General features: G+C 40.8%; 1 long non-coding RNA gene across 2 annotated transcripts in view; it reads right to left on the reverse strand.

Moving 5' to 3' along the window:
• Positions 1 to 5,512, reverse strand: part of LOC137987798 (uncharacterized) — a 6,846-nt gene extending 1,334 nt beyond the window's left edge. Inside the window, exons 1-3 of one of the 2 annotated variants that reach the window (XR_011120709.1) lie at positions 5,236 to 5,512; positions 2,546 to 2,738; positions 1 to 264 (exon numbers count right to left, since the gene is read on the reverse strand). The exon at positions 1 to 264 is cut by the window's left edge and continues 1,334 nt beyond it. This is a non-coding gene — a long non-coding RNA (uncharacterized lncRNA). The remainder of the gene's footprint in view (positions 265 to 2,545; positions 2,739 to 5,235) is intronic. The other variant, XR_011120710.1, reaches the window with a different exon arrangement.
• Between the last annotated feature and the right edge of the window lie 2,775 nt (positions 5,513 to 8,287).

Genomic DNA, 8,287 nt, shown 5'->3' on the forward strand with positions numbered 1-8,287 from the left:
GAAGTCCTCAATACTTGTTTGCTGATGAAAGTGGGATCATAGTCCACGTGACTTGCGTTGCCTAGGACACTAACGCGGTTGCACATGCAGAGGTGCTCAATGCAGCGCAACCCAAAAGAACCATGGAAAAACGGTGGTAACAAATCTTGCTGCAGATGAGTCACGTGAGTTGGAGGTTTGTAAGTCTGTGACGCAGGTACGACGAAGCCTCGTTGAGTTGGTCCATCTTGGCGCCGGCATTTGGCGCCGATTTTGAAACCAGATCTGCAAACAAAGAAACATAAACTAACCTTAATTATACGTCCCATGTTTGGGCGTACGTTCTCCTACGTTCATTTTCCCATCTTTGCTACATTTTTAGTTGCCCAAGCTTTTCTCCGAAACAAGGCGTCATCGAGTCGAAGCCGCTTGTTTTCCCTTTAAAGACGTCACCCGCCTGTACATGCACAATATACCGTTTTAATTTGCTCCTCATTGCCGTGATTATGGGCTTTTGTAAGTTTCATTTGGGCGATGGAAATGTATTTACTCACTGAAGATTATTTTCAAAAGTTCATCGTGGAATAAGAAATCAAATCGCCGCTCATGTGCCCGACTCTGTCCCAGGCCATAAATTCGTAGTACCTTTTTGATGGGCCTGTCTAAATCTCAATCTTAATCTCAGTCATTATCATTACCTTTATCGTTATTTGTTATCGCTACCTTTATCCTTATCGTTATTGTTATATTAAAATTGCCTAATGGTACAACTTTCACTAAGTAAGGAAACGTCACAGAAAAGATAAGACAAAAAAGGCAAGGTCACACGCTAACACCAATCCGGTGTGGCCAACAGATCATGCATGCGCACAACCATTTCACCCGGTCAATTAGCAGCCATGGACATCTGTTTCGGCCTTGCTGGGCCTTATCAAAATGGCGTAACTAACGTACCAGGTGGGTGATTTAGGAACCTAATAAGTGGCAGCTTCACAGAAAAGATGCAGTACGATTAGCTAACAAGTGCACCTTACACATGCATTGGATAACATGAACTGACAACAAGCCGTTAAGATTAAAGAAAACACAATGGCTGTTCTTGCTGAGAGTCGGAGTCTCGCGGATGTTACAACTGTTTGTAGCGTAGGCCAATCAAATTATTCCCCTCCTCAAGTTCTTGTTCCCACTAAGAGCCCATAACTAGGAAGGACAACTTTACAACTTTATTGTATTTGTGGAAGGGCGTTTTTACAGACCGAATTATTTTTAGACTGATTTTCCCGCGAAACCAGACCTTTCCAGTTAATCACACCTAGTCTTGCCTGAAAATTATTTCTCATGAGGTTGAGAATGTTCACTCGTGCAAGTCAAATCTTATTTCAGAACTCGTCTAAAAATAGCTTGATTTGTGAAAATACCGTTACCTCGACCTCGCATTGGAGCTGCACGCTAATCAGTTTTGGACTCCTGTTCCAGCCCATAAGTTTTACCTTTTCCCTGTGTTTTATTCTTACACTTCTACGTCTGTTTAAAATTACGAATTGCAATAAACTGTGTGATATTGCACACAACCGTGGACAATACTCTGGTCGGTGTACTTTGGATCAAACTGCCTTGATCTGATCGGCGTAATTACAAATTGAGACAATAAATATTTTGAGGAAGAGCCGATACAACGTCTAAAAGGACTATCGCTTTTCATTTTTATGTCATGCAACCATTATTCATATGCATCTCACTAAAAGATAGAGCGACTTTCATATCTGCGGGTCTAAAACACAGGTCACATTCCACAGGTCACTCGTAGCAGGTCATTGTTTTACCTTTTGGAAAGTAACCCTAACCCTCAATTTGGCTAGGGTTAGCCAAATTGAGGGTTTTTGGGTTACTTTCAGAAAGGTAAAATAATGACCTCCAAAGAGTGACCTATGTTTCAGACCCGCCGCTGTCATATGACCTTGAAATATAACGTAACGTTAACGTAAAAACAGAATGCAAACAAAAATGCAAAACATGATTTAATTGGCTTATCGAACAAAAACAAACGAGCGCGAAGTTTCATTGGCTTAGGGAACGAGGATGCCAACAACATCATCTCCCTATGGAAATCTCTGGAAAATTTCGCTTTGACGTCATTTGAAATGCAGTAATGTGATTGGGCAATCGAACTGTTTGCTGCCCATATTACGAGTTTCCTTGGCGGGAATAAGAAGAAGCCAAACATTGGTCCATGAAACAAATTGCGAACACTTTTTCAAGGTCATTCGGAAGTCGCTCTAACGAAACGAAAGACGTCTTAATTCTCTTTCTTATCGGCTATTATTGGTGACTCCTCGTTAATACGAAGTGCCTCAGTGTTTTCAATGTCGTCGTGCTCGGGTTGGATAAATCTCTCTTTCTTACCACTTTTACAAACACAGAAGATGGCAATATTGATTCCTGCACAAGTACAGTTTCACATTAGAGCCATTATATTGCGACCTCACAACACCAGCTTTCGCAAAACTGAACTCACTATAAAGACTGCGTAACAGTTTTCGTCAATAAACTGAAATAATTATTATACCTGAACTCTTGCTTCTGATAGGCCCATTCTCTTGGCCAATGCCTCCCTCTTTGAAGTATCGGGGTAGTGGGTTTGATCAAATAATTGTTCAAGCTCTTTCAACTGTTCTCTTGTAAAATTCTTCCTGTTTCGCGGAGGCTTGCAGTGTTGAACACGCTTAGAGAGCGGTTCATCTGTAAAGGAACAAGGCCGGCTGGAAATGATTTAGAATTTCAGCTACTACCTTAAAGGAACTGTTTCACGAAGTTTAGCAAAATCCAGTGACTAGGAACTGACTGGCAGCTAAGTCTAGCGAAACCTAACTATAACTACAGTCTGTACTTGAAACATTGGCCGTATTTATACTTGAGAACGTCTTAGACGTCTTAGACGACTAGTATAAAAGCGGGAAATAAGGTGGACGCGTTAAACGTCAGACGAATTAAATGACGCACTTAACAGATGTCTTAGTCGTCTCAGACGTCTAAGCTGTCTAGTATAAAGACGAGACGCACTAAACTTGGACGCACTTAGCAATGAAGTGCACACGGTCTCTTTGGTGATTAAATCTCAGTATATTTTTTGAAGAATTTGAATTTGATTTCTAGCCGTCGAAGTTAAGTGCGTCCCGTATTTATATTAGTCGCACTTACGGCCAGACGTTTAATGCGTCTGGACGTGTTAGACGTCCTCGGAAGGTTTGAATGGCCGTATTTATACTAGAGGACGTCTAAGACGTCCAGACGCATTAAACGTCTGGCCGTAAGTGCAACTCATATAAATATGGGACGCACTTAACTTCGACAGCTAGAAATCAAATTCACGATTTTCTTCAAAAGATACTGGGATTTAATCACCAAAGAGACTGTGTGCACTTCATTGCTAAGTGCGTCCCAGTTTAGTGCGCCTTGTCTTTATACTAGACGGCTTAGACGTCTGAGACGACTCTGAAGACGTCTGTTAAGTGCGTCGTTTAGACGCACTTAACTTGAGACGTTTAATTCGTCTGACTTTTAATGCGTCCACCTTATTTCCCGTATTTATACGTCTGAGACGCCTTAGACGTCCTCTGTAGTATAAATACGGCCAATAAAATGAAAACAGCAAATACAAAGATGAAATGGTATATGAAATGACCAAACCATTGAAACCAAACCTTCGCAGTTTTTTAACTGCGAAGATCATAGCTTCACTTGAGCAAAGACAAAAGGAGGAAGGAATGGGCAAAACTGGAGGAGATTAAAATGGATTGCAATTGGGTGTTTGAAAACTCTTCGGTCTAACAGTTTTTCAAGGTTTATCTCTGTTTTTTTCGTGTGCCCGACAGGCATTTTTTTGTCAGCCAGCCTTGATTTGTGTCGTTTAAAAGTAATTTCTGGGTTAACGTTAAAATGCATAGCGAATAAGAGCGAGTAATCCGTAAAAACACAAAATGAACTGCATTGCCGTGACACAGGTTCTTGATCGAGTACGCGCCTTAGCAATTTCCGTTTGGTCCGGCGTCAGTGTCTTTCAGCCAGTTTAAATTGAAAGCGCTTAAAACATTTTGATCCCAAAAATTAAATTCGAAAACAACCATCAGTGCACATTTTAAAGAAAATACTGGTCCTACAACATGTTTTCAACTAAGATATATAGGAAAAAGCGGGAAAAAAGCAAAATTTCAAGAGTTAAAACGTACTCCTTCTGAATTTGCAGAGGAAACTGATTTAGAACGTCAAAAATCAGTTGGGTCTTCGGCCCTCTGCATGCGGCCCACTTTTTCAGGTGATGTGCTTTGATCCCATCGGTATGTTTCAAAGGTAAACTTTGAAAGTTACGAAACGCGCAATTATTTTTGCTTCTTATCTGAAAAATACGGTTTGGATCATATCATTTCTTTTTTCTAAAACAAGCGGATTCAGTGAGTTTTACCAAATGCCTTCCAGAAAGGTAGCGCATGCCTACAATATGCTTTTGATGTAGTATTCCGCATACTGAAGCTTTACATGAAATTTGCTTGCGGTCGGAACCTTATCTTGTTCAGTTAAGGCCTGTGGAAGCTATTATTAAGAGTCCCTGCCCGTAATTATCAAACACAACTCGGCAAGGGTCGAAAATTCGATTTCGCTCATATCTTTATGGTAGACAGGCTAGGGCATGACAAAAACTACTGGATAGTTTTTTCGGCAAAATATCCTTTCATTTCAAAGAAATATGCAAATTATCAAATTCCGTTAAAATCGCCATGTCACGCACTATTTTATTAAACAACTTTGAGAGTCTCGCATGGAAAACGACATTATTCTTCCGTCTTTAGAACACTCAAATATTTTTGTGCAATGTTTAAATGTGTGCTTGGTCGATTTTAGTGAATGTTGTGCTGTTGTTTTGGGTGGAAAATGATTAAATTTCGAAGACATGTATTTCATTCACTTAAAAGTACTTCGTAAATATAGTTAATTTTCATCATGTGCGAAACCCTCAAATGGATTAAGCTTCTGGTGGTTGAATCGCCGAAGAATGTTCTACAGATTCCTGTAAAAATTTCTTTGGGCAAATGATTGTGAGCGACGCGAGAGCTTTTCAAAGTACGTTAAAAATGCAAATATTTGCCCTTCGTCGTCAAATATCAATTGACGGGTTACACGTAAATCTTAGCATGCGCCACATGACTTGACCCATATTAAGTTGAAATAGACACAGAGATGATAATTTCGAAATGTTCTAACCTTATTGGTAGTAAGAGACAGGTCCATATAATGTTTCTTTCACGATTCGTCGCCTTTAAGCGGTCAAAGTTTGCTTCTGTTTAGACAACGTCTAATGCACATCGCCAACTGTCAACGTAATCAGTGGTCGAGTATCATGAATCTGTGATCTTCTTTCGCGGCATATAATCATCACTGTCATCACTGCATCTACCTAAGTCAACAGCTGCTAAGCAATTCGTGGATAGTTGTTTGCGTTGTACGTACTACACCAAGTTGACCAAAACATTACATTTGATTGCGACCTTTTACCTTTGCTCCCAAGAGTGTCGGCGCCCGCAGCACAATCTTGCAGCGTTCGTTATTTGGTCGTCACGCAATGCTATCATTTTTAGTGGGTAGCTACACCGGTAGGGGTATATAGTAATAATAATAATAAAAAAATCAAACAAATAAAAAAATGTAAAACAAATATAAATATTTGATTTCGATATATTCGTATTTTGCTTTCCATATTTTGTATTGGGCACTCTAACACTAGGGAATTTAAGATCTACGACGGCAACGGTCGACGAAAACGTCACCTCAAAATATAACTTTGCACTATCATAAGTCTTTCGCGATTATTCAGTCTCGCTCACGTCCTACAATGCGGGCGAAGTATCCTGAAAATAAAATGGTACGAGTGGTTTCAGACTGAAAATATAGATTGAAAGATTCTCTGTTGCATGATTACGTTGTCGTCAAAACCTCAAATTTGGTGATTTCACGTCGTCGTTATGCAGAGTACCGCTAGGATACTTGCTAAAATCCGTGCTGCACGTGCAGCACGATTATTTATGCTCTTTTAACCAATGATATTTCTGTTTTGTGGCGATGTCGTAGTCGTAGCCGTCGCCGTTTCTTAAATTCCCTACTGCGACGCGCCTTACCGTGGCCACCCAACAAAAATTTTTTTCAAGTTAGCCAATCAGTGTGAGCGGATTTGATTGACAGACAAGCCTCCATTTGGTGTCATCGCGTTGAAACTTTCTATGGAGGAGTGTCTGTCAATCAAATTCGCGTATCTTGATCAGTAGCTAACTTGTAAAAATGTTTGTTGGGTGGCCACGGTATGGCGCGTCGCACTGTAAAATAGGTGAAACAATTTATTGAATGTTCATCCGTTTTTAGTCTGGGCTAGCGTGCAGTTCTTTGATTGGCTACGCTACTATCTATTCTGTGATAGATAGTATTTAGTGTAGCAGCTAACAAAATTAATGACGGCCGCCTCTTGGCGTTCTCAAAGTGTCTGTGAAGAGGATTTAGATAAAGTTTTCAACCACTAGTTGATTTATGCTAAAAGGGAATGAGACGAAGACCCTCGAAACCCGCCTCGAAAGAGCTCTAACTCGGGCCCCGGCCACAGTAAACCTTAAGCGTTTTTATCTCGAAGAAAACGAAGCAAAATATTTTCGCCCACACTAACGTTTAATTTTCCCATTGGTTTCATCTGTCCAAACTAAAACGTTGGAAAACGATAAGAACGAGTTGGACCTAGGATTGTGCATATGTGAAATAAATGTTCAGTTAATACCACTACATTCACAAAGAAGTCCCACCACGCGCTAGCTCTTCCCGGTCTAGTCCAATGTCTCCTTTGTCTTTCGTATGGCTTTCGTTCTCTATCTCTATATCTCTTCGTGCCATAAGGCACATAGGTCTTTGACATTCTCTTTCCATCCACTTCGGTTTGCTGCTAAAGCTCTGACAGTCGTCCATGATTGCCACCCAGCTACTCGTCTTTCGTCTTCAACCATTCTCCTCCATGTTGTTTTCGGTCGACCTGGTCTCCTCCTCCCCTCTGGCCTCCACTCCAATGCTGTAACACAGTGCTCCTCTCTGTTCTTCCTCAATATATGCCCGATCCAATTCCATCTTCGGCGTCTGATCTCATCACTCGTTCTGTTCACTCCTGTGGTCTCCTGGATTTGTTGGTGGGAGATGGTCCGTGGCCATCTTATTCTCAGTATGCGTTTCATGCGTTTGTATTGGAAAGCGTCCAGCTTCTTTGCTTCTGTTTTCGTGAGTTTCCAAGCTTCGCAGCCATACATCAAAACTGCTCTGACAATTGTTTTGAACAATTGAACTTTCGTCTTCCTGCTAATTTCGTTATAGTCCCAAATTCTTCGCAACCTGTAGACAGTTTGTCTGGCTTTACTTAGTCTCTGTTGTATGTCTTTGGTCGCCACGCCTTCTTTATCCAGCAGTGCACCTACAATCGTGGTCAAAAGTTGTTGGGAAGGTTGCGCGCATCAGCTCAGTTCACACCTAATTCGATTTTTCTAACTATTGGCTGAAGTATTTGGGAAATACCATGCTCTTGTGGCCCCCCTCCCCCATATTCAATGTTGGAGTTCTTCAGGTAACAAAAGTCACCATTTTTTTCCCCTGGAAAATCCAACATTGAAAAGGGGGAGGGGGGTATCTGTAAAATGAAGTTACCTTCCCAACACTTTTGTCCATGATTGTAGGTACTAGGTTTCCTTCATCAGCTCTGAATTGTTATGACGGAATCTCACAAAACGCTTCAGGCATTAATTTGTGACATTTTGTTTCCGTGCGGAGATCGGGTGACTTCGAACGCCTAAGAAAAACTGCAAATTGAGGAGAGGCTTGTGAAGATTTGTCAGTTTTAAAAAAATGTCTGTTGTCGAACGCGTGCAAGATGATGCGTTTAGTACCGGGGTTGGGTAACGGTATGATTACCGGTATGTTGCATTGCAATATGCCACGTCAATATTCTAACATGGCCCCAAGGCTTTCAGGACAAACATCCATATTTGGTGTTGTCTTCTTTGTATCCAGTCTCTTTCGGGAATTTAGAGACAAAAGAAACTTTAAAAAGTTACAAAATAATTATCCCTAAAGCCTCAGAGCAAGTAAGAATATTGATGTATCGAACGTAGCCTATTTGAGTAAAAAAAAAAAACTTGGCAAAAGACGCACAAAAGTCACCGACTGTCGCGAGAGTATTCGAAAACAAATTCTGCGAAGTTGAAAAAAAGACTAACGACTTCTTTTTGTGTTTGCA

This window comes from Montipora foliosa, unplaced genomic scaffold (genome assembly GCF_036669935.1).
Source record: "Montipora foliosa isolate CH-2021 unplaced genomic scaffold, ASM3666993v2 scaffold_390, whole genome shotgun sequence".
Classification (NCBI taxonomy): Eukaryota; Metazoa; Cnidaria; class Anthozoa; order Scleractinia; family Acroporidae; genus Montipora; species Montipora foliosa.